This window comes from Chiloscyllium plagiosum, unplaced genomic scaffold (genome assembly GCF_037043375.1).
Source record: "Chiloscyllium plagiosum isolate Xiang-an unplaced genomic scaffold, Cpla_swu_hap1 HiC_scaffold_5, whole genome shotgun sequence".
Taxonomy (NCBI): Eukaryota; Metazoa; Chordata; class Chondrichthyes; order Orectolobiformes; family Hemiscylliidae; genus Chiloscyllium; species Chiloscyllium plagiosum.
In genome coordinates, this window is record NW_028270143.1 from 89801210 (window position 1) to 89826028 (window position 24819).

Below are 24819 nucleotides of genomic sequence, written 5' to 3' on the forward strand. Positions count from 1 at the left end.
TAAGGCGTTCTTCCTCCAAGCGTCTGGTGGTGAGGGAGCGGTGGTGAAGGAGGCCCAGGACCTCCATGTCCTTGGCAGAGTGGGAGGGGGAGTTGAAATGTTGGGCCACAGGGCAGTGTGGTTGATTGGTGCGGGTGTCCCGGAGATGTTCCCTAAAGCGCTCTGCTAGGAGGCGTCCAGTCTCCCCAATGTAGAGGAGACTGCATCGGGTCAACGGATATAATAAATGATGTTAGTGGATGTGCAGGTAAAACTTTGATGGATATGGAAGGCTCCTTCAGGGCCTTGGATGGAGGTGAGGGAGGAGGTGTGGGCGCAGGTTTTACAGTTCCTGCGGTGGCAGGGGAAGATGCCAGGATGGGAGGGTGGGTTGTAGGGGGGCGTGGACCTGACCAGGTAGTCATGGAGGGAACGGTCTTTGTGGAAGGCAGAAAGGGGTGGGGAAGGAAATATATCCCTGGTGGTGGAGTCTTTTTGGAGGTGGTGGAAATGTCGGTGGATGATTTGGTTTATGCGAAGGCTGGTAGGGTGGAAGGTGAGCACCAGAAGCATTCTGTCCTTGTTACGGTTGGAGGGGTGGGGTCTGAGGGTGGAGATGTGGGATGTGGACGAGATGCGTTGGAGGGCATCTTTAACCACGTGGGAAGGGAAATTGTGGTTTCTAAAGAAGGAGGCCATCTGGTGTGTTCTGTGGTGGAACTGGTCCTCCTGGGAGCACATACATTGGCGGCGGAGGAATTGGGAATATAGGATGGCATTTTTGCAAGAGGTAGAGTGGGAAGAGGTGTAATCCAGGTAGCTGTGGGAGTCGGTGGGTTTGTAAAAAATGTCAGTGTCAAGTTAGTCGTCATTAATGGAGATGGAGAGGTCCGGGAAGGGGAGGGAGGTGTCAGAGATGTTCCAGATAAATTTAAGGTCAGTGTGGAATGTGTTTGTGAAGTTGATGAATTGCTCAACCTCCTTGCGGGAGCACGAGGTGGCGCCAATGCAGTCATCAATGTAGCGGAGGAAGAGGTGGGGAGTGGTGCCGGTGTAATTACGGAAGATTGACTATCCTATGTAGCCAACAAAGAGACAGGCAGTGTGGGGTTCTCGGACTATGAGGTTGGAAGCTGTGGGTGGGAGATCTCCTGAGGTGATGAGGTTCTGTATGGTCTGGGAGATGATGATTTGGTGATGGGGGGTGGGGTCATGGTCGAGGAGGCGGTAGGAAGAGGTGTCCTCGAGTTGGCGTTTGGCTTCATCGGTGTAGAGGTCAGTGCGCCAGACTACCATTGCGCCCCCTTTATCTGCTGGCTTGATGGTGAGGTCGGGATTGGAGCAGAGGGATTGGAGGGCTGCGCATTGTGAGGGTGAGAGGTTGGAGTGGGGGAGGGGGGTAGACAGGTTAAGGTGGTTAATGTCCCGGTGGCAGTTGGAAATGAAGAGGTCGAGGGCAGGTAATCGGCCAGCGCAGGGTGTCCAGGTGGATGCAGTGTGTTGGAGGTGGGCGAAGGGGTCTTCAGAAGGTGGGCGGGAATCCTGATTGTGAAAGTAAGCTCAGAAGCGGAGACGGCGGAAGAAGTGTTCGATGTCACGGTGTGTATTAAATTCATTGATGCGTGGACGGAGGGGGATGAAGTCCTTTGCTGAGGACTGATCGTTTGTCCTCAGTGAGGGAAAGGTCTGGAGGGATGGTGAAAACTCGGCAGGGCTGGGAGCTGGGATCTGGTGTGGGTGTGGAGCTGGGAGTGGGGGCGGAGCCAGTAACTGGAGTGGGTGTGGTGGTGGGGGGGAATGGGGGTGGAGTCATGAGCAGGGATGGTCATGTTCACCTCAGGGTTCTGGGGGCCGGGAATAGTGACAATGGGATATGTGGAGCGCGTGTCAGCAGAATGCAGGTGAGTGGCGTTGGTGGGGGCGGAAGTGATGGCAGACACGGCAGTAGGGGTGGCAGAAGTCACTGAGCATGTGACATCAGCGATGATGTGAGGGGTGGAAGTGATGTCATGTGTGATGTATGAGGAATTGTGAGGAGCGGAAGTGGTTGTGGGAGCGGCCATGATGGGGGCGGAAGTGACGTCATCAATCAGCGTGGGGGTGGCAGCTGCTATTTAAGGCACAGGTAAGATAGACTCTTGATCAGTTGGGGAATCTAAGGTTATGGGGAAAGTGGATGTGAGGAATGTTGGAGCAGGCTTAAGGGGTCAAATGGTTCCTCCTGTTCTTATTTCTTATGGTCTCATGATCCTATGTCCAGTAGTATCAAAGCTTCATTTATATTGACTGAGAAAAATCGCTGAAAATCCCTCAGTTGCTGAAAAGAAAGGAACACCTTGTAAAGTATAATGCTGAAATGCAAGATAAATAGTGATTTCCATGTAAACCATATAATCAAAGAGAATGTCATATTAAGTATAAATAAGGTAAACCTGGAAGTAAGTTATAAGTAGTAGTTTAAACAGATGCAAGGAAGAAATTCTTAACTCAAGATGACAAATGTTTAAAATGATCTGCCAGACAGGCTAATAAAAGCTAAAATATAGTGGGATGGTGGTGGTTCAACTCTATGTTGTAATATGAGATTTAATGCTTTTTCCCAAGTTTGAGTTTAGTATGGTCTCATCTTAATGGTGACCAGAGTAAATATGTATAAATGGCATCACTACATCTTTCAAACGGAGCAAATCTTTCCCATACCAGTCCTGCTAAAAATTCAAAAACATATCATATGGATTGAATATGTGATGGCTTATAATACAATATAATGGAGACATACACTTATTTTGAAATAACCAGCACGTAAACATGGTAGAACAATGACAAACAGTAACTTATTTTGGAAGATTCAATTTAAGCATGGTAGAAAAGTTAGGTAGTGGTTCACACAAGGTAGAGTCAATGGATTGAGTTTGAAAGTACAGATCTTTGTGAAAACCCTCAAAAGCATAACCCTCAAGATTGCACCCTCTGATACTGCTGAAAATGTAAAGGCTAAAATTCAGGACAGGGAAAGCATTCGCTCTGATCAGCAGCAACTGGGTAACAGTTTAAGAATGGCTGTACACTCTTGATTATAACATCCGAAAGGAATCATCATTGTAACTTGTATTGAGATTGTATGGTTGTGCTAAGAAAAGAAAGAAGTTTTATCCCACACCAACGAAAATGAGCACAAGAGGAAAAAAGTCAAGCTTGCTGTCTTTAAGTATGACATGGTTGATGAGCATGGAAAAATCCTCACCTGAGGCAAGAACAATCTTCTAGTGAATCTGGTGCTGGTATCACTTCAATACACAATACTTCTACAAGAAGAATGAAGATGCATAATTACACAGATATTAACTGTGGAAAACGAAACAAAAAGTACAAAGCTTGTTGAGAATAGAAATTTGGCACAGGCAGTGTAAGATATACTACTCTTTATTTTCAAAACTTCTGTTGGTTCAAGCTAAAGGCAGTGTGCATTTTAAAATTTCTGACCAGCATTTGTTGCTCAGCAAAAGCCAGAGTAGAAAAACAAAGAAAAGTTTGCAGCAAAGTAAAATGCATATATGAATGATCTGAACTAAGATATGACAGATTGTGTTATGTAACTGACTACACGGACTGTCCCATCGGCAGTTGAGGTCTTCCCTACTGAAAAGTAAGAAATAGGCACAGGAGCAGACATGTAATTCATCCTTCATCTGTCATTTAAGAAAGTCGTGGCTGAACCTATACCTCAACTCCATTTTCCACCTTATTCCTTATCTCCACTGATTCCCTGGGAAATTAACAATCTATTTTTTCTCACTTTCAAATGTACATAACAATGGACTATGCACAGCCAGCCAAGCTGGTGATTCCAAAGATTCACAGCCCTGTTGGCAAAGACATTTCTCCTCAACTTAGTCTGAAATGATTGTCCTGTTATCCTGAGGCTTTGTTCTTTTGTTCTAATGTACCCCAGAAAGAGGAAGCACTTCTCAGTATCGAACCTGTCAACCCTCTTCAGACTATTAGATGCTTCAGTGAGAACCCCTCTTATCATAGGATCATCCTCACATTCAGGATGCAGTCTAGTAAAGCTTTTCTATACTACCACCAATGTAATTATTCTGTTGCTTGGAATGTCGCCTGCTTAGAATCTTTGAGCTGGAGTTTGATTTTGAAAGACACTGCATTGGTAGGGGAAAACGGATAGTTTGCTGCTGACTTTGTTCTCAACTCATTGTGTAGCAAAGTTCAGAATAAGTTGGTGGTAGTCGACAAGTGTATGGGAACCTAGATAATATGGAGAATGAAGAACTGCAGAAACTGATTCTCTCTATAACAGGTATAGTCTACTTGTTCCCTGTGAAGAACAGAAGGGAGAACCAAAATATGGACCAAGGCACTTTAAAGCAGGAGGCTGTCCAGCAGAAGGGCTGAGAAGGCAACAGTGATGTGATATCTGTAGGAGGTTCAATAATTCGGGGAGATGGGCAGATAGCATCTGTTGCAAGCAGGGTCACGAGTTCCACATGGTATGTTGCACCCTCTAAATGCCAGTATGAAGAACATCTCAAACCAGTTTGAAAGAAACAAAACCAGACACAGCTGGAAAAATTCAGCAGGTCTAGCAGCATTTGTGGAGAGAAATTAGAGTAAATGTATCAGGTCAAATAGCCCTTTCCTCAGAACCCTCAGCTTGAAAGAGTATTGGAGAGGGAAAGGAGAATCCAGGAGACAAGAGATTCTGTTTGGTGGGTACCAGAAACTGGATGCTAAATTCAAGAACAAGGCCTTCAGAGTCAAAATCTCTGAATTATTGTTGGAGCCACATGCAAATTTACATAGGGGTATCACTATTAGTGCAGTGAACATATATCTGAGAAAAATAAAGAGAAAGAAGGATTGCATTTCACTGGGTTTGGAAGGAGTTTTATCATTGGGAGAGGTTCCACCTGACCCACACTGGAACCAGGATTCTGGAGGAAAGGGTGAACAAGGTATCACATGGATTTCAAATGGTTAATGAGAAGCGTGAGATAGGCTGCAGGGTTCTCTTCAGGTGAAAACGTGGCATAAATAATCAAATCATAGGGTTATACAGTATGTAAACAGCCCCTTCGGTTAAACCCATCCATGCCAACCAGATATTCTAAACTGATCTAGTCCCATTTGGCAATTGGCTCATATCCTTCTAAACCCTTCCTATTCATATACTCATCCAGATGCCTTTTAAATGATATAATTTACCCACTTCCACCACTTTCTCTGGCAGCTCTTTCCATATAGAAATTGCTTAAACATAAACAAAAAAGGGGAGAGAGTAGAGGAACAATCAGAAAATATGCTGCAGATATTAGGAAAACTTAAAGATTTCTACCACCTGGCAATTAAATCAGGAGCTAGAAATAAGAAATGTGTGTGCATGACATTAAAGTAGAAGCACACATGAGCCTGTGCAATCCAAATTTGTGTTTTTTTTAATGCAAATGCATGGCTTAGGAACAATAAGTCGGAAGTGTGTACTCTAACTTAGAGAGTATGATGATGTAGCCATTTGAAACATGATTGCAAGACAGTTGGACTGGAACTGTAAACCAATTTATAAGGTCTGCAGGAAAGATAGAGAAGATGGGAGAGGAGTAGTATTTTCTGAGTGATTAAGGACAAAGTTGCTTTAATGGTAAGACAGGTCATAACAATAAGTAAGCAAGCTGTGAAGAATTTATGCATTAAACTGGAAATAGAAAAAGATTTAGAACTGCAGTGAAAGTTACCTATAGGGCCTCATAGAAGTTGTGGAGTGGTTGATTGTATAAATATTGAGATTAAGCAAGAGAGTGTGGTAAAGGCATTGTGATTTTAAATGGGGAGCTGAAATTTCATAATGTTTGAGACTCACACATTTCTGAAAGATAGTGAATTTCTTGAGTGTACCCAGGATGGATTATAACAATATGTCATAGAGTCATACAGCACAAAAACAGACCCTTTAGTCCAACCAATCTATGTTGGCCATAACCCCAAACTAAACTAGTCCCACCTGCCTGCACTTGGCCCATATCCTTCCAAACATTTCTTGTTCATGTCTTTTTAACGTTGTAAGTATACCAATATCCACTACTTCCTCTAAATGTTCATTCCTCACACAAACCACTCTCTGTGTAAAAAACATTGTCCCTCAATTCTCTTTTAAATCTTTCTCCTCTCACATTAAAAGAATGCCCCATTTAACATTAAATCCTCATCTAGGGAAAAGACACCTGACATTCACCTTATCTATACTCCTCATAATTTTATAAACCTCTGTAAGGGTACCCCTTAACCGTCCACGCTCCAGTAATAAAAGTCCCAGGCTTAATGGCAACAAAGCATTTTATTTTAGATTTAGGCATCCGACAGATTTAGTTAACAGCCTAATGGTGTGTGAGCATTTATCTAACAACATCATAATTTTATCAAGTTCAATGCTATGTTTGAAAAGGATGAATGAACTACTAAGATTCTAGATTTCAGTAAGACTATCTTTAATTGATTGCAACAGAGACTGGCCTCTGTGAATGCAGAGAATTAACCCAGGGCTGGGTCTGCCCTGCCCAGCTCTAGAGAAAGAACCACCATCTCGGAGATAGGCAGTCAGGGCAATGTGCCGTGACAGGTGGCAGAATGATCCAAGATACACCTGGAGGTCACTGCCCATTCCACAAGAGATACAAAGCATGTTACAATGCAGTGTTGAAAATCATCCACTGCCAAATCAATTAGAAGAGTTTTCAACTCCATCTCCTATCACCAGTGTCAAGGATGTTGATTCAGCCTGTAGTTGTGAATCTGAGATTTCTGAAGATACCAGTAACCAACCTTCACAGGATGATTTTGGATATCCTTTGTCTTCTGCCAAAAGTTACTCAGGACGCAGGATCTCCAATGTCTCAGCTCTACATTTTTTCAGGGTGACAATGAATTTGAGAATGTGGTCTCCCAACAGATTCAACAAATGTCCTGTGAGATTGATGAAATTCTGTTTGAAGAGATGTTCTCACATGCAGTTGGTGGAGGAGGAGTGTCAGGAATGGAAATGCGGCTTCCCACATTTTCAAAGTTTGGGGAAACAAATGATCTATCCTGTTGATGAAGCTTATTGTTGGTATCCCAGTCCAGAGCAGATTGCCACTGCATTGCCAACTATCAAATCAGGCTCTAATGCAAATGTGACTGAATTTTGTATTCTCAGTAAAAAAAAAGTGACCATCTCAGATTGTTTTCAGTGCAATAACTTTATGCAGACTTGATGCCACATTTCCAGGGGAAGAAGATGAAGAGGCAGAGATCGGTGTGAGGATGCTGAAGACTTCGTTGAGGAATACCTAACATTTGTTCGCAGAGAGCTGAGAGATGACAACTGTGAGAAGAAGCTTGGTCCTGCTTTGCAATATGAAAGCAGTTTGGGCTACGTCCAATCTCTCCGAGTGACTGCAGAAGAATTATAATGGTGAGAGATGCCCTTTAATGAGGTGTGGCTGGATGCCCTGGATCGTATGAAGGAACTGATCCAGAAGCACAGGGAAGATGAAGAGAAGAACACCGCCTCAGATGAAAGTGCAGGAATCAAGCCAAAAAATTTGTTCTTGCCTCTTGAACCATAGTTATCGCAAGTTCAAGTGCCAGCTTTTAGCTCTTATTTAACAAAATCTCAGCAGCAAATGGAGGAGTAGCAGAGAGTAAGAAGAAAAGAGAAATTCTAACACTATTGCAGTAAAATCTTGCATTATAATCAGTGTTTCAAGATGGCGCTGGAGCATGGCAACACTTTGTGTTTTGCATGTGAAAAAACACTTTTCACTGTATTTTTATATACACGTGACAATAAATTTGTATTTGTGGGCGGCACGGTGGCACAGTGGTTAGCACTGCGGCTTCACAGCGCCAGAGACCTGGGTTCACTTCCCGCCTCAGGCGACTGTCTGTGTGGAGTTTGCACATTCTCCCCGTGTCAGCGTGGGTTTCCTCCGGGTGCTCCGGTTTCCTCCCGCAGTCCAAAGATGTGCAGGTTAGGTGAATTGGCCATGTAAAATTGCCCATAGTGTTGGGTAAGGGGTAAAGGTAGGGGTATGGGTGGGTTGCGCTTCGGCGGGGCGGTGTGGACTTGGTGGGCCGAAGGGCCTGTTTCCACACTGTAAGTAATCTAATCTAATCTAAATCTAAATGGGGAAATTCTGTTAAAGGGTAAAATGGCTGAAGATCAGTGGAAGGTGTTCAAAAAAGATTGAATATAATGCCAAATCAGTCTATACCCCTAAAGAACATGAGCTCTTTTTATCACAAAATGCCATGGATCACTAAAGAGGTAGGAGATAATATAAAAGTAAAGGGAAGATCATCTAAAAATGTAAGAAGAAAAAATTCCAAGAATATGAAACAAAATTTTCAAAGTATATCAAAATCAAAAACAAAAAGCAAAAATACTGTCATATTAAGAAAGACAGTTGTCTAGAGAATATGAGCCCCTTAAAAAGCTGATATGGGTGATATTGGTGACAAAAATAATGAAGTAAAACATGTTGGATGCCAATACAGTGTTGACAGTGTTCATATGCTAGTCATTACAAATAAGCTAATAATGAATCAGGCACTTGCCAAAATTTGCATAAGCCAAATAACAAGACTGAAAGAAATAATGTCATAACTAGTGACAAATCCCCAAGGTAATAGAACATAGAACATAGAACAGTACAGCACAGAACAGGCCCTTCAGCCCACAATGTTGTGCCGACCACTGATGCTCATGTATGCACCCTCAAATTTCTGTGACCATATGCATGTCCAGGAGTCTCTTAAATATCCCCAATGACCCTGCCTCCACGACGCTCTCACAACTCACTGTGTAAAGAACCCGCCTCTGACATCCCCTCTATACTTTCCTCCAACCAGCTTAAAACAATGACCCCTCGTGTCATTTCTGCCCTGGGAAATAGCCTATGGCTATCGACTCTATCTATGCCTCTCATTATCTTGTAATGTGATTTCCTTTCTAGGGCTTTAAACAAAGTGGGTGAGAACATTTCAGATGCTGTAACTATAATATTCCAACGTTCTCTGTTTGAGAACCATTTGAAAACCTTCTCATTTGAAAATTATGTAAGGCACTCTGCTATTTAAGAAAGGTGACTGGGAGAAGTGATCAGATTCCGTAACTAAGGATTTGATGACTGAATATTTTATAGATCATAGAATCCCTATAGTGTGAAAACAGGCCCTTCAGCCCAACAAGTCCACACTGACCCTCTGAAGAGTAACTCACCCAGACCCATTCTCCTATCCTATTACTCTACATTTACCCCTGACTAATGCTCCTCACCTACACATCCCTGGACACTACGAGCAATTTAGCATGGCCAATTCATCACAATCTTTGGATTGTGGGAGGAAACCAGAGCACCCAAAGAAAACCCATGCAGACATGGGGCAAATGTGCAAACTCCACACAGACAGGTGGCCCAAGGCTGGAATCGAATCCAGGTCCCTGGTGCTGTGAGGCAGTGGTGCGAACCGCTGAGCCACTGTGCCACCCCAAAAATTTTGACAATCTTCAGCTGATCAGGGAGGGCAACTGGAGTTGAAAAAACCAAACCATATCTGACTGAATTTCTGGAAGAGTTGACAAAAATAATGACAGGTTAATGTCAATATGTGTTAGACTTCCAGGACACGTGATAAAGTCCTTCCCTAAAATACATAGCTAAAGTTGACGTTCATGGAACTGGACATAAATCATTCATCTGCTTAGAAAATTGATAGATTATGAAGAAAATGAATAAGTACTCTAAATGGCAGGAAGTGACGAATTTATGTCTTGCAGGGATCGGATACCAACTATTTGACAGATTTATTAACACCTTAGACAATAGAATAGGATGACATATTTCTAAATTTTCTGATGACCCAGAGATAGGTGGAAGTATAAACATAATTTGAAGCTCAATATTGCAAAATTAAATTAATATATTAAACGAATCGACAAAAATGTGCATGTGGACTTCAGCACAGGCTGAAATGGTGTCATTGATTTTGGACTTAAAATAGTCAGAACTGGATACTTCAAAATAGTGGAGTCCAAAGAAACTTATGGCTCCAGATAAGCTGAACATTAAAATATCATAACAGATGCACAAAGTAAATTTTAAAAACCAATGAAATGCTCCCTTTTAATAAATAGCAGATTAGAGCACAGATTCATGGGTATCATATTTTAGCTATGCACAGTCCTGGTTAGACCACACCCGGAGTACTAGAAGCATTCTGGACATTGCAGTTTATGAGGATACATTGGTCTTGGAAGGAGAAAGATATAACAAGTCAAGGCTTAGATTATAAGGGGACATTCTATGAACTGGAATTTTATCCCTGGAATTTGGGGGCATTAGGCACTAATTTGATCAATGTTTCAATACAGTCTCAAAAGCAAAAAGGGTAGAATGGCAAAAACTTTTTCTCCCAGTTAGGGAGACTCAAAGGTTTAAAAAGGTCAATGCGTCTTCCTGTGTTTCTATCAAAGGCATCAAAATCTGTATTGGTTGAGAGCTGGATTGACCATACCAAGTGAAGCTAAGGGAGAGTGGGACTCATGAAATTTCATAAGTACAAGAACACATTAATAAGAGCAGGAATAGACCATCAAGTCTGCTGTGCCATTCAATACAATCACAACTGACTTTTGGATTTCTTCTCTACTTTCCTATCTACTTCTGATATTGCTTGATTTTCTGAGATTTCTCTAAATATTTATCTAATCTTAATCTTAAATATATTCAGTGATAAAGCATCCACAACCCACTGATGTATTATTCCATAGATTCCAAATCACACAGGTCCAGAACGTTTAACAGTTACATGACATCATTAAATGTGACACTCCTGTATAAATATACCCACCTTGCCTCCAGTCATTCTCTTAATGTAATGAAGTCAGTGCGGTTGTTCAGGCAATTGGTTATGTGAATGACATGCAAAGTAAAAATCAGTAAGCACAGAATCAGACTATATATAGTAATATTATAGCAATGGAAATAGCTGGTGGTATTAATAAATTTCAAGTCATTTGTCTCAACAAGGTCCCAACCAAAGTTTTAAAACATGGGAAGTAGGGTGACTTTGGAGTCTTTCATTTGCTAATCAGGAGTATGCTCTACCCTTCCTCCACCACCCGTAAAAGATAATACTTTCCTGAATTTATTTCAAAGCCCAACATCCCTTGGCTCCATTACTAATGGCAAATGGTCCCCACTCATTGGCCCTGACTTGGCTCACTCCAGAATTCATCAAGCATGCACCCAGCAGCACCCATTACTGAATTCAGACATGTCCAGGACTGTTAGACTTACCACACAATTAGATTGGCCAGCAGATCTAGAGTGAGACTCCCTTCCATTTGAGGGGCAGAAGTCCCAGTTTCCAGCACTTCACAACCATACCACACTGTGGGTGGGCTGGAGTGAACTTATTTCTGGTCCATTGGCTCATTGCAGACTTTTCTTCCAGGGCTGTTAGCAATCCACACGCCTGTACTATCTGCCCAATCTCTCAGCATCTATCTTGTTAAACTGTTTGAGAATTTCATGGATTTCAATTATTTCAATTTGTTATTTTCAGTTTTCAATTTCAGATACTTAGTGTCTGCAGTAAAATATTTTTAAGACTAGTTATCATTGAGATCACTGCAGTAAGGTGAGAACTGATTATTCCTTATGTCATGACCGTAATCTCAATTTAAATCCCCTTTTTCTTAGATTGTATCAGTTTTTGCTCAGTATAATATAGTTGGCCCATTTATTTCATCTGCGTGGAGCACCAGCACACTTGTTTTAGGATCATAACATATATAGTAAACACTTGGAGAAAGGGAAAACTAGATACAGTATTAACTCCAGCATCAAATACACACAAACATAAAACACAGTTGTTTGTTATCTCTCTTCCATCCAGTGTGTACATTGAAAAGTTCTGTAGTTGGTTATGTCAGAAGTTATTACGAAAGTTCAATTACAGTTCTGTCTTATAATTTCAAGGTGAAGTGCCAAGAACATGGTGCAAAACATCACCTTAATAAAGTGAGGACAAAAGAAAAAAAAACAAGTCAAGATGCAATAATTAGATGACACAGTTTAGGTTTTAAAAGCCTGAAGACTGCAAGAAGATGGGGGAAAATAAAACTAAGCGAAGTAATGAAGTTTGGAGACCAGACGAGGTGGACCAGGCTTTGAAGCAACATCCCTTGATTTCAGCATGATATAAATGAAGGAAGAGTGTGAAAATAGTTTTGAAGTGTAGAGAGAACAAGAGAAAGAGAAAGCTTTCACTTGCATCCTATCAAATTATGGAGTCCAACGGGGAAAAGTGTGCGGTCATGCACTTTGGTACGAAGAATAGAGGCATGGATATTTTCTAAATGGGGAGAAAATTCAGAAGTCTAAAGTGCAAAGAGATTTGGGAGTCCTAGTCCAGGATTCTCTCAAGGTAAACTTGCAGTTTGATTCGGTAGTTGGAAAGGCAAATGCAAGGATGCCATTTATTTCGAGAGCACTTGAATATAACAGCAGGGATGTTCTTCTGAGGCTCTACAAGGCTCTGGTCAGGCCACAGTTTTTGGCCCCATGTCTCAGAAAAGATGTGCTGGCCCTGGAGTGTGTTCAGAGGAGTTTCATGAGAATGGTCCCAGGAATGAGCAGCTTAACACATGAGAAACGCTTGAGGACTCTGGATCCATACTTGACAGAGTTTAGAAGGATGAGGGGGGATCTAATTGATATTTACAGAATACTGAATGGCCTGGACAGAGTGGACGTTGGGAAGATATTTCCTTTAGTAGGAGAGTCTAGTACTCAAGGGCAAATCCCAAGAGTAAAGGGAAAACCTTTTAAAACAGAGATAAGGAGAAACTTCTTCAGCCAGAGAGTGGTGAATCTATGGAATTCACTGCCACAGAAGGCTGAGGAGGCCAGGTCATTGAGTATATTTAAGACCGAGATAGATAGATGGGTCTTAATTGTAAAGGGGATCAAGGATTATGGGCAGAAAGCCGGACAATGGGGTTGAGAAACTTATAAGGCATGATTGAATGGCAGAGCAGACTCGATGGGCTGAATGGCCTAATTTCTACTATGTCTTATGATCTTATGGAATTATGTAAGAGAAATTACAGATCTCTTTTAAATATGGGATCACTTTTAATTCTCCCAGTTCACTGAAATCAATGTGTCATCCTCCATTGCCTTGGCCAATTCAGCATTAGTTATGTGTTAAACACAAGGAAGGAAGAGCAGCACGACTAACCCAATCAGGTCAGCATTTCATTTTTACTTATTAACTCTGAATGTTACCAATACCCAGAAACTTGGCCGACTCTCCACTCATAAACCCAATGACGATGAGGCCAATTGGAGATCGATCTCAGTCTCCAGCTGAAATGATCTCATTCTGTAGTGAAATTTAGATCTTTCAGCTTTGTACTGCTCAATTGTCCATTGGGCAATCTTCCTAACTCATTATGAGAACAGGATTTGAATAATAGCTTATTTGAGACTTTACAAAGATTTAAAAGTTGCTTAGGAAACCAATTTTGTTTAGCTCAAAAAAAATGAATAAGAACACCTTGAACAGATTGAGTTAAAAATGTATCTACTGTAGTGGTAAGTTTGGTAGTGTTAAATTAGCCACTTGTTCCACATGATTTTTTGTATTTATTTAATCTTGACTGTATTTATTGTCCATCCCTAACTATCCTTTGCAAAGGTGGTGGTGAGTCACCTACTTGAACCATTGCAGTCTTTGAGGTGTGGGAATGCCAATAGTGATGTTAAGATTTTGACCTGTAACACTGAAGGAAGAAATATATAGTTCTAAGTCAAGGTGATGTATGACTTGGAGATGAACTTGCAGATGATGGTATTCTTATATGTACTCTCTCCTTGTCCCTCTACGTGGTAAAACACAGGGATTTGGAATATGCTTTTAAAGTATTTAAAGTATGGTGAGTGCCACAGTACTTCTCATGGATGGTTCACACTGTGTCGTTGGATGCCAGTGGTGGAGAGAGTGAATGTTTAAGAAGGTTATGGCGTGCCAAACAAATGGGCTATTCTGTCTTGGATAGCATCAAGCTTCTTCAGTGTCTTTGGAGCAACAGATTTTCCAGTCTCTTATATGTACATGATCATCTGTGAGCAATGAATGAATCCACATTGAGAGGGGGCAGGTATTAGCGTTTTTAGCTTGCTTAAAATTGGATAAATTCACAAACCCAAATGAGATGTAGTCCAGGCTGCTCTCAGAACAAAGGAGATTGTTGGGGCCCTGGCATTAATTCTTAAATACTCTAGGGCCACAGAAGAGGTGCCACAAGTCTCAAAGATACCTTAAAGGTTATGTGGTATCATTATTGAAGAAGGTCAGTAGGGATAAACCAGGGAACTATAGGAGACAGTCAAGCATCAGCGATTGACAAACATTTGGAAAATTTCTGAGGGACAGAATTAATCTCCAACTGGAGCAAGGAAGATGAATCAAGGTAGCTGGCCTTATCTGAAAGTGATCATGTCTAAAAGAATTTGATTGAATTGTTAGATGGTGACTAGTAATGTTGTTGAGGCAGCGCAGTGGATGTAGTCTACATGGCCTTTAGTATGGCTTCAGAAAGGTGTCATATGGGAAAATGGTCAAGAAAGTAACAGCCAATGGGATCCTTAGAAAACTGGATCCAAAGTTGGCTTAGTGGCAGAAGGAGAGGTTGGTTGAAGGTTGTGTTTGTGAATAAAACCCTGTGTCTGGTGTCATACTGCAGGATTTTGTGCTGGGTTCTTTGCTGTTTGTGGTATACATTAATGATCTGAACATAAATTTAGCGGGTCTGATCAGTAAGGTGGCACAAAAATTGGTGGTGGGGTAAATAAGGAGGAATAAAGCTTTACACTACAGAATCATAGAATCCCGACAGAATCATAGAATCCCAACAGTGTGGAAGGAGGCCATTTGGCCCATCCAATACATACTGACCCTTTGAAGAGCATCCCACTCGACCCACCCCTCCTTTCCCTGTAACCCTGCATTTCCCATGGCTAATCCACCTAACCTACACATCCCTGAACACTATGAGTGATTTATCATGACCAATCCACCTAACTTGCACAACTGTGGGAAGAAACCAGAGCAACTGGAGGAAACCCATGCAGACATGGGGAGAGCATACAAACTCCAAACAGTCACCCAAGGCTGGAATCAAATTTGGGTCCCTGGCACTGTGAGGCAACAGGGCTACCACTGAGTCACTGTGCCATAGGAAAGGCTAGTCAGACGGTCAGAACAATAGCAGATAGAATTTTACCCAAAAAGTGAGAGATTATTTTGGGAGGATTCACAATGCAGGTGAGTACACAATGAATGGTAGAGTATTGGGAACTACTATGGATCAGAGGGACCTTGGTATGCATGTCCATAGATCCTTGAAGACAAAAGGGAGGGTGGGTAGGGTTGTTAAGAAGGCATAGGTTGAACTCTATTTGCCACTTTTCAGCCCAGTTCTGCATTCTGTCAATGTCCCTCTGCAACCTACAACAGCCCTCCACACAATCCATCACTCATTAGCAAACTTACTAATCCACGCTTCCACTTCCTCATCCAAGTCATTTATCAAAATCACAAAGAGCAGAGGTCCCAGAACAGATCCCTGCAGAATACCACTGGTCGCCAAGCTCCAAGCTGAACACTTTCCATTTATCACCACCCTCTATCTTCTATGGGCCAGCCAATTCTGTATCCACATAGCTAGATTTCCCTGTATTCCATACCTCCTTACTTTCTGAATGAGCCCACCATTGGGATCTTATCAAATACCTTGCTAAAATCCATATACACCACATCCACTGCTCTACCTTCATCAATATGTCTTGTCACATCCTCAAAGAATTCAATCGTGTTTGTGAGGCATGACCTGCCCCTCACAAAGCTATGCTGAGTATCTCTAATCAAACTATGGTTTTCCAGGTAATCATAAATCCTGTCTCTCAGAATCCTCTCCAATACTTTGCCCACCACAGATGTAAGCCTCACTGGTCTGTATTTGCCAGGATTATCCCTATTCCCTTTCTTGAACAAGGGAATAACATTTGCCACCCTCCAATCATCTGGTACTACTCCAGTAGACAGTGAGGACGCAAAGAACATTTCCAAAGGCATAGCAATCTCTTCCTTTGCTTCCTCTAGGAACCAAGGGTATATCCCGCCTGGCCCGGAGGATTTACATACCCTTATGGATTTCAAAATTTTCAGCACATCATCCTTCTGAATATCAGCATGTTCAAGCAAATCAGTTTCATGCTGTCCTCAATAATGTCAAGGTCCCTGTCAGTAGTGAATATTGAAGCAAAATGTTCATTATGGACCTCCACTACCTCCTTGACTCCAGGCACAAATTCCCTCCACTATCCCTGATCAGCCCCCAGCCATACTCTGGCTATCCTCTTGTTCCTCACATACAAGTAGAATGCCTTAAGGTTTTCCTTAATGCTACCTGCTAAAGTTTTTTTACACCACTTTCTAGCTCTCCTAAGTCCATTCTTCAGTTCCTTTCTGGCTACTTTATAACCCTGAAAAAGTGTGAAGTGATTCACTTTAGAAAGTTGAATTTGAATGCAGAAAACAGGGTTAAAGGCAGGATTCTTGGCAGTGTGGAGGAACAGAGAGCTCTTGGGATCCATGTCTATAGACCTCTCAAAGGTGCCACCCAAGTGCTGTTTGGAGTGGACTTAATGAGCTGAATAGCCTGCTTCCACATTCTATGGGGATGTCTTGCTTAAAGAAGAGAGTTGATAGGTGATTTGAAAAGGTGGTACATGCATATGTGGTAGGGATAGGAGCAGACGGTATGGGAAAGCATTTAACAGGGAGAGGGGGAATTACAACAGTATTAGGCAGGAACTGGGGCACCTAAATTGGGAACAGATGTTCTCAAGGAAATGCACAATAGAAATGTGGTTGTCAAAAAGGCAGTGGTGTGTTGGCTTTCATTAGCAAGGCGATTGAGTTTAAGAGCCTCGAGGTTATGCTGCAGCTCTATAGAGCCCTGGTTAGATCATGGTTGGAATATTGTGTTCGGTTCTGGTCGCCTCATTATAGGACAGATGTGGAAGCTTTAGAGAGGATGCAGAGGAGATTTACCAGGATGCTGCCTGGATTGGAGGGCATGTCTTATGAAGAAAGGTTGAGGGATTTAGGGCTTTTCTCATTGAAGCAAAGAAGGATGAGAAATGACTTGCTGGAGGTGCACAAGATGATGAAAGGCATAGATAGAGTGGATAGCCAGAGACTTTTTTTTCCCAGGTTGGAAATAGCTATCACAAGGGGGCATAATCTTTAGTTGATTGGAGAAAGGTTTAGGGGAGATGTCAGAGGTCGGTTTTTTACACAGAGAGTGGTGGGTGTGTGTAATGCACTGCTGGCAGTGGTAGCACAGTCAGATACATTAGGGACATTTAAGTGACTCTTGGAAAGGCACATGGAAGATAGAGAAGGACGTACGTTAATCCAATCTGAGAGTCAGATAAAAGGTAAGCACAACATTGAGGGCGGAAGGGCTTGTAATGTACTGTACTGTTCTATGTTCTACGTTCTATGCAGGAAACATGACAATATTTAAGAGGTATTTAGATGAATGGTTGAAGTGCCATACCATACAATGCTATGGGCCAAATCATGGGAAATGGGATTGGGGTATAGAAGGTCTATCTGACTGATACAGACACAGTGGGCTGAAGGGCCACTTTCCATGCAGAATCACAAATCCTTCATGGTCATAGTCAATGCTTCTTTAGATTGGTTCATTAACATCATTACGATTATATAATCATAGAACCATAAAATGTTTATAGCCCATTGGTCTGCACAGCAGATCAGCGTGTCCCACTAGCTCTTTGTTCTTGTAAATGTTCTCTTCAGGGTGCATACCTCATTGTGTCTTGAAAGCCCTGACTGAATCTGCCTCCATCACTCTCTCCCAAATTCTATGTCCATGTAGGCAACCTCTGAATCAATGGGAACAGTTTCCATCAATGCTAACTCGACTCCTCATACTTTTGAGCATCTTTATTAAATCACCTGTCAACTCTCTTCTCTAAGCAAGACATCCCCATAGAACGTGGAAGCAGGCTATTCGGCTCATTACATCCACACCAAGCATCAGCCCACTCAGATCCACCCCCTATCTTATCCCTGCATTCCCTATGGCCAGTACACCTAACCTGCACATCTTTGGACTACAGGAGGAAACCCACACAGACATGGGGAGAGCCTGCAAACTCCACACAGGCAGTTGCCAGAGGGTGGAATTGAACCCGGGTCCCTGGCACTGTGAGGCAGCAGTGCTAACCACTGACCCACCATGCTGCTCCTGTTTGCCCAGTCTAAACACACAACTGCTGCATCCTTGAAACTGTTGTTATCGACCTTTTCTGCATATGCTCCATAGCCTTCGTAAATATGGTACCTAACATTGGATGTAAGTTACTAATGAGGCCAAACCATCATTTTCTAAAGCTTCATAATGACGTTCTTGTTTTTGGAATCTGTGTCTTGGTTTATTATGCTTGGGATCTTGTATGTCTTTTTAACTACTTTCCTAACCTGCCTTTTACCATCAACAATATGTGCACATAGTCCTCAGGCCTCTCTGTTCCTGAAATCCCTGTCGATTTGTGTCTTTTAATTTTATTGTCTCTCACCATTCTTCCCACCATAATGTATCATATCACATTTCTGTGCATTAATATCCAAATGCCATGAAATGAGCTATTCTATTAGACTGACGATTTCAGTCTTTCTTTATCTTTTTTTTAATTTGATTGCTCTCCTCTTCACAGTTCACTTCCTGGTTTTGTATTACCTGCAAAACCAAAATTGTGCCCCCCTGTGCTCAAGTCCAAATCATTCATATATTTTAAGAAAGCAGTGATCCTAGTACTGACTCCTGAAGAACACCACTGTATTCCCTTCTCCAGCCTGAGAAACGATTATCCTCTGTTTGATGTCATGCAGATATCTTCATATTTATGTTACTGCTGCCCCTTTTATTTCGTCGGCTCCAATTTTGTGCTTTACCAAATGCATTTTATAAGTCTATGTGGCAAGGTGGCTCAGTGGTCAGCACTACTGCCTCACAGTGCTAGAGATTTGAGTTCAGTTCCAGCCTTGGATGACTGTCTATGTGGAGTTTGTAAATTCTCCCATGTCTGTGTGGTTTACTCCCACAGTCCAAAGATGTGCAGACTAGGTGAATTGGCTGTGCTAAATTTCCCATAGTACCTAAGGATGTAGACACTAGCTACGTGAAATACAGGGATAGGGTGGGAGGGTCAGTGTGGACTTGATGGGCCAAATGACCTGCTTCCACATTGTAGGGATTCTATGATATTATATATTATCTTTATCATCTCTGTTACTTAATGAAAATACTCAGGTTAGTAAAACACAATTTGCCTTTAATAAGCCCATGCTAACTTTTCTTAATTAATTCACGCTTGTCCATAAGACTGTTAATTTTGTCAGGGAGATCACTATTTGTAACTTTATATGCATGGAAAATCGTGGATGAGGCAACTGATGGTTGAGTGTAGGTATTGTCTGAGGGAATTCTGCAGCAATGTCCTGAGGCTGAAATAACTGGACTCCATCAAACACAACCATCCCCCTTTGTGCAAGGTATGATTCTAACCCAGAAAGGATTACATGTGTGTGTAATACACACTGATAAGCGCAAGATAGAAATCTTCAACAGTGTGCTACTTTATTTACCATTAACCAAGAACTGTTTCTTAATTTGATGTACCTTGAGAAACAGAAGGTTCAGAGAGGATGATGTCTGATAAATTGCAGTCACACAGGTTAATTTCTATCTCATTTAGTTTAAATGGAGAGAAAATCACAGGCTGTGTGCTGCTGAGTTCCTAATCAGCATTTCCTGCAAACACCATACCTCAGCAAGAATACCTGAATGGAGAACCATCTCTTGTATTATTTGAAAGTTGAGCCCAAAACAAAGTTTCTGTTGCCTGTTGAAATAAATAAGATTGAAAAATGACCCTCAATTTACTGGTAATGGAAAGAGTGGCCCATGAGAATTGTGGCCCAAGGCGCACTTGGAGAGAGATCAAAGAATTCATTGACACTGCAGCTGTTAAAAGCTCCACAACTCAAGAGGAAATCTTCTTGGTTAGAGGAAAATCAACTAATTTGTCTCAGTGATACAGCAGAGAAATATAAGCAACACTTCTGGTATTGATGCTAAAACATTGGATCTCTTGCAACAGGAAATAGGCCAAATGAGAATGGCTCTTTCTGAGGCTGGAGGTCACTTGCCAGTAAAAACATCAATGCAAGTTTCATGGAGCATTTATTCAAGTTTCATTCCTCGTTACATTTAACAGTCATGGCGCAAAGTTAACTTAATGTCTATTGAGTACTGTCTGAAGCCTTGTAACAATCATTGCCCTTTCTCACACCCATTTTAATTAAGGCAAAACTGCATGGCATATCTTTGTTGCTAGTGGGACATTACAGAATAGGTGCTGATCACCATATCAGTGTCCTTCCTTGCCATTCCAATGCAGTGTGTCTTCTCCTTCAAATAAGACAAATGTAAAAGGATAATCCGAAGTAATGGAAAATAGATGAGAAAGCACATTGGTGAGAATATCACAAGAAGGCTGAAAGGGTCAAGCGAGTGGACAAATTTTAACAGGTTAAGGAAAATGTGAAGTTATACAGTTTGGTAGGAAGAATAGAGGAGCTGAATATTATTTAAATGGAAAAGAGCTGCAGAAAGCAAGAAGAGAGGGATTTGGGGGTTCCTTATTCATGAATAACACATGATAGCATCCAAGTTCAGTGGATAAAGGGAAGGCAAATGGAATGTTGGCCTTTATTTCAAAGGGAATAGTGTATGAAATAAGGAGGTTTTGTGATAGAAGGCCACAGCTGGAACAATGTGAACAGTTTTAGGCTTCTTCTGTCAGCACATGAATACTGACATTGGACACAGTCTGGAGAAGGTTCACTACACGGATACTGGTATGGAGGGACTGCCTTTTGAGGAGAGGTTGAGGAGGTAGAGTCTTGACTCACTGAAGTTTAGTAGAAAGAGAAGCAACCTTGTTGAAGCTTATGAGATTCTTTAGGATTTGACATGATGGATGCGGAGAGGTGTTTCCGCTTGTGGGAGACCGTATAATCTCAGAGTAATGGGTCGCACATGTAAGGAGGAATTTCTTCTCTCAGAGGGTAGTGAATCTATGGAAATCTTTACCATAGCAGCCTGCCAAGGTTGGGTCATGAAGTACTATCAAGACTGAGATCAACAGGTTTTTAATCTGCAAGAGTTACGGGATAAAGGCAGGCAAGTGAAATTGAGGATTATCAGATCACCAATGATGTCACTGAATGGCAAAGCAGACTCGATGGGCTGAATGGCCTACTTCTGCTTCAACACCTTATGGTCTTGTACTGGTCTTGTGCCTTAGAGTGATAGAGATGTACAGCATGGAAACTGACCCTTCGGTCCAACTCGTCCATGCCGACCAGATGTCCTAACCTAATCTAATCCCATTTGCCAGCACTTGGCCCATATCCACCTCAACCCTCCTATTCATATACCTATCCAGATGCCTTTTAAAAGCTGTAATTGTACCAGCCACCACCACTTCCTCTGGCAGCTCATACCGTACATACACGACACCCTCTGTGTGAAAGAGGCGCCTCTTAGGTCCCTTTTATATCATTCCCCTCTCACCCTAAATTTATGCCGTCTAGTTCTGGACTCCCCCACCCCAGGGAAAAGACCTTGTCTATTTACCCTATCCATGCCCCTCATGATTTCACTAACCTCTGTAAGGTCACCCCTCAGTCTCTGACGCTCCAGGGAAAACAGCCCCAGCCTACTTAGTCTCTCCCTAAACCTCAAATCCTCCAACCCTGGCAATCTTCTAGGAGTATATCCAATAACATGCATTATGATGTTTGTTTGATCTAATAACATTTGTACACAATTGACTGCACACATTTCTTACTTACGCAAGCTATCAGATTGGTATAAAGAATTTTAATACTGTCAATTTTAATTTTCACTTTCACATTTTGTCCATTGGATTTACTCTGAATAACAATAACCTCTAATAGTTTTAACAATAGAATATACCCAAGCTTCCTAATCAAAACAATGTACAGTATTAAAATACTGCAAAAATCTCACCCTTACAATGCTTACAATTGCAAGTGAGTAGGTTCATTTGAACCGATCTGGGACTTAGCCTGCTCCATCCCAAATTTCAGCTGCTGATCAGATGACCTGAGCTCCAAAGCCTACTATGCACTGAGGCAAACTTTTCTCTTCTAATCTTTCTCCATACACACTGTCTGTGTGTTCAATCTTGACACTGTCCAGTTGCCAGCAAATGATCAGTTTGACCAGTTGCAAATATCACAAGCACATCATGTTTTCCATGACTAGTTTGATTAATTGCTCATTAAAACTTGCTTGTGTCTCCCTGGAAAATAGCTTAGTCTTAATGAACTTTGACCTCAGGCTTAATTTGTGCAGGCTGTTCATATAAGCTATTCCCTTGATTTTTGTGTCAACCAATCAACCATATGATATTTACACAACATAATTCTGTTATGACCATAAATTAAATAGTCCACACTTTCTGATTTACTGTGACTGCTTTTAAAACAGAACTTCAGTCTTTCAGAGCTACTGTGATTGTTCAGTTCATTACTGCTGAGTTGTAACACTTAATCTAAACATACAGGCACACATTCCTTTAGCAAAACACAGAAACACATTAAAACAGTGATTTTTCTTATCAAAGTGAAATACTACAGATGCTGAAAATCTGAAATAAAGACAGAGAGTTTTGACAAGATTTGTAGCTCAGGTTGAGGTTCTGGATGTAGGTTTGCTCGCTGATTTGGAAGATTCATTTTCAGACATTTTGTCACCATATGAGGTAATATCTTCCGTGAGCCTCCGGACGAAGCATTGCTGATGGTTCAAGCTTTCTATTTCTATGTTTGGGTTGGTGATGTCATTTGTGTGGTGATGTCATTTCCTATAGTGATGTCATTTTCTGTTCTTTTTCTCAGGGGTGGTAAACCGGGTCCAAGTCAGTGTGCTTGTTGATAGAGTTCCGGTTGGAATGCCATGCTTTTAGGAATTCTCATGCGTGTCTCTGTTTGGCTTGACCTATGGTGGATGTATTGTCCCAGTCAAAGTTGTGTCCTTCCTTATCTGTATGTAAGGATACTAGTGAGAGAGGGTCATGTCGTTTTGTGGCTAGTTAATGTTCATGTATCCTGGTGGCTAGTTTTCTGCCTGTTTGAGGAGGAAGACAACAACAAACTGCCATACCTAGATGTCACAGTAGAGCGAACAGCCATTGGGGAACCTCAACCCAGTGCCTACAGGAAAACAACACTAATGGACCAAATACTGAACTACAGAAGCAATCATCTCAACATCCACAAATGAAGCTGCATCAGAACATTATTTCAATGAGCCATCACACACTGCAGCACACAGGAACTATGCAGAGCAGAGGAAAGTCACCTATACAGTGTATTCAAAAAGATCGGGTACCCAATGAACACAGTCCACAGATTTCTCAGCAACACACCCATACAAGCAGACAAAACGCATCCAGAAACCATAGCCACTCTCCCCTACATCAAAGACATCTCGCAAATGACTGCCAGACTACTCAGACCCCTTGGCATCATGGTAGCCCATAAACACACCAACACACTAAAACAGCAGCTAATGAACTTGAAAGACCCTTTACAGACAACAAACAAAACTAATGCCATTTACAAAATACCTTGCAAGGACTGTAACAAACACTACATTGGACAAACAGGCAGAAAACTAGCCACCAGGATACATGAACATCAACTAGCCACAAAACGACATGACCCTCTCTCACTAATATCCTTACATACAGATGAGGGAGGACACAACTTCGACTGGGACAACACATCCATCCTAGGACAAGCCAAACAGAGACATGCAAGAGAATTCCTAGAAGCATGGCATTCCAACTGGAACTCTATCAACAAACACAATGACCCCATTTACCACCCCTGAGAAAAATAACACGAAATGACATCACCACAGGAAATGACATCACTGCCAAAAATGACATCACCAGCCCAAACAAACCCAAACATATAAATAAAAAGCAGGAATCATCAGCAATGCTTCGTCTGGAGGCTCACTAAAGATGTTACCTAGCATGGTGGCAAAACATCTGAAAATGAACCTACCAGCTCAGCGAGCAAACCTATATCCATAAAGACAGAGAATTCTGCAGAAACTCAGCAGGTCTGGTAGCATCAGTGGAGAGAGAAACAGAGTTAATATTTCAAGTCTGATAGAACTCATCTCAAGAAGTAGTCCTTTCTAATCATTCAGTTATCGTCAGGCTACATACGTATTTTTTTCTTCTCATTTCATTTCAGTTAATGTAGCTACAATTAGATGAATATCTACATGAGAGTCAAGTATAATTTTGGGGGGAATTATTTCATGGTAACACTCACTACTAAGGAAAGAGGTATCCCACTGCATCACAGAATTGTTACAATGCAGAAAAAGACCATTCTTCCCATAGTGGCTGCAATGGTTCTATTGCCTAGTGCTGATCATATTCCTTCACACCACTTCTATTGAAATGATCATCCAATGCCCTCTTGAATGCTTAAGTTGAACCTGCCTCCAACACATTTCCAGGCAGTGGATTTTTTTTTTCTTTTACAAGCAAGAACAACCATCTA

General features: G+C 41.7%; 1 protein-coding gene and 2 pseudogenes across 8 annotated transcripts in view; all 3 read left to right on the forward strand.

Moving 5' to 3' along the window:
• myo3a (myosin IIIA) overlaps nucleotides 1-24819 on the forward strand; it is a 433748-nt gene that overhangs the window by 386434 nt on the left and 22495 nt on the right. The gene's annotated exons all lie outside the window — the stretch shown is intronic.
• On the forward strand, nucleotides 1846-3227 carry LOC148149977 (ubiquitin-ribosomal protein eS31 fusion protein pseudogene; annotated as a pseudogene).
• On the forward strand, nucleotides 6597-7667 carry LOC148149978 (protein FAM149B1-like; annotated as a pseudogene).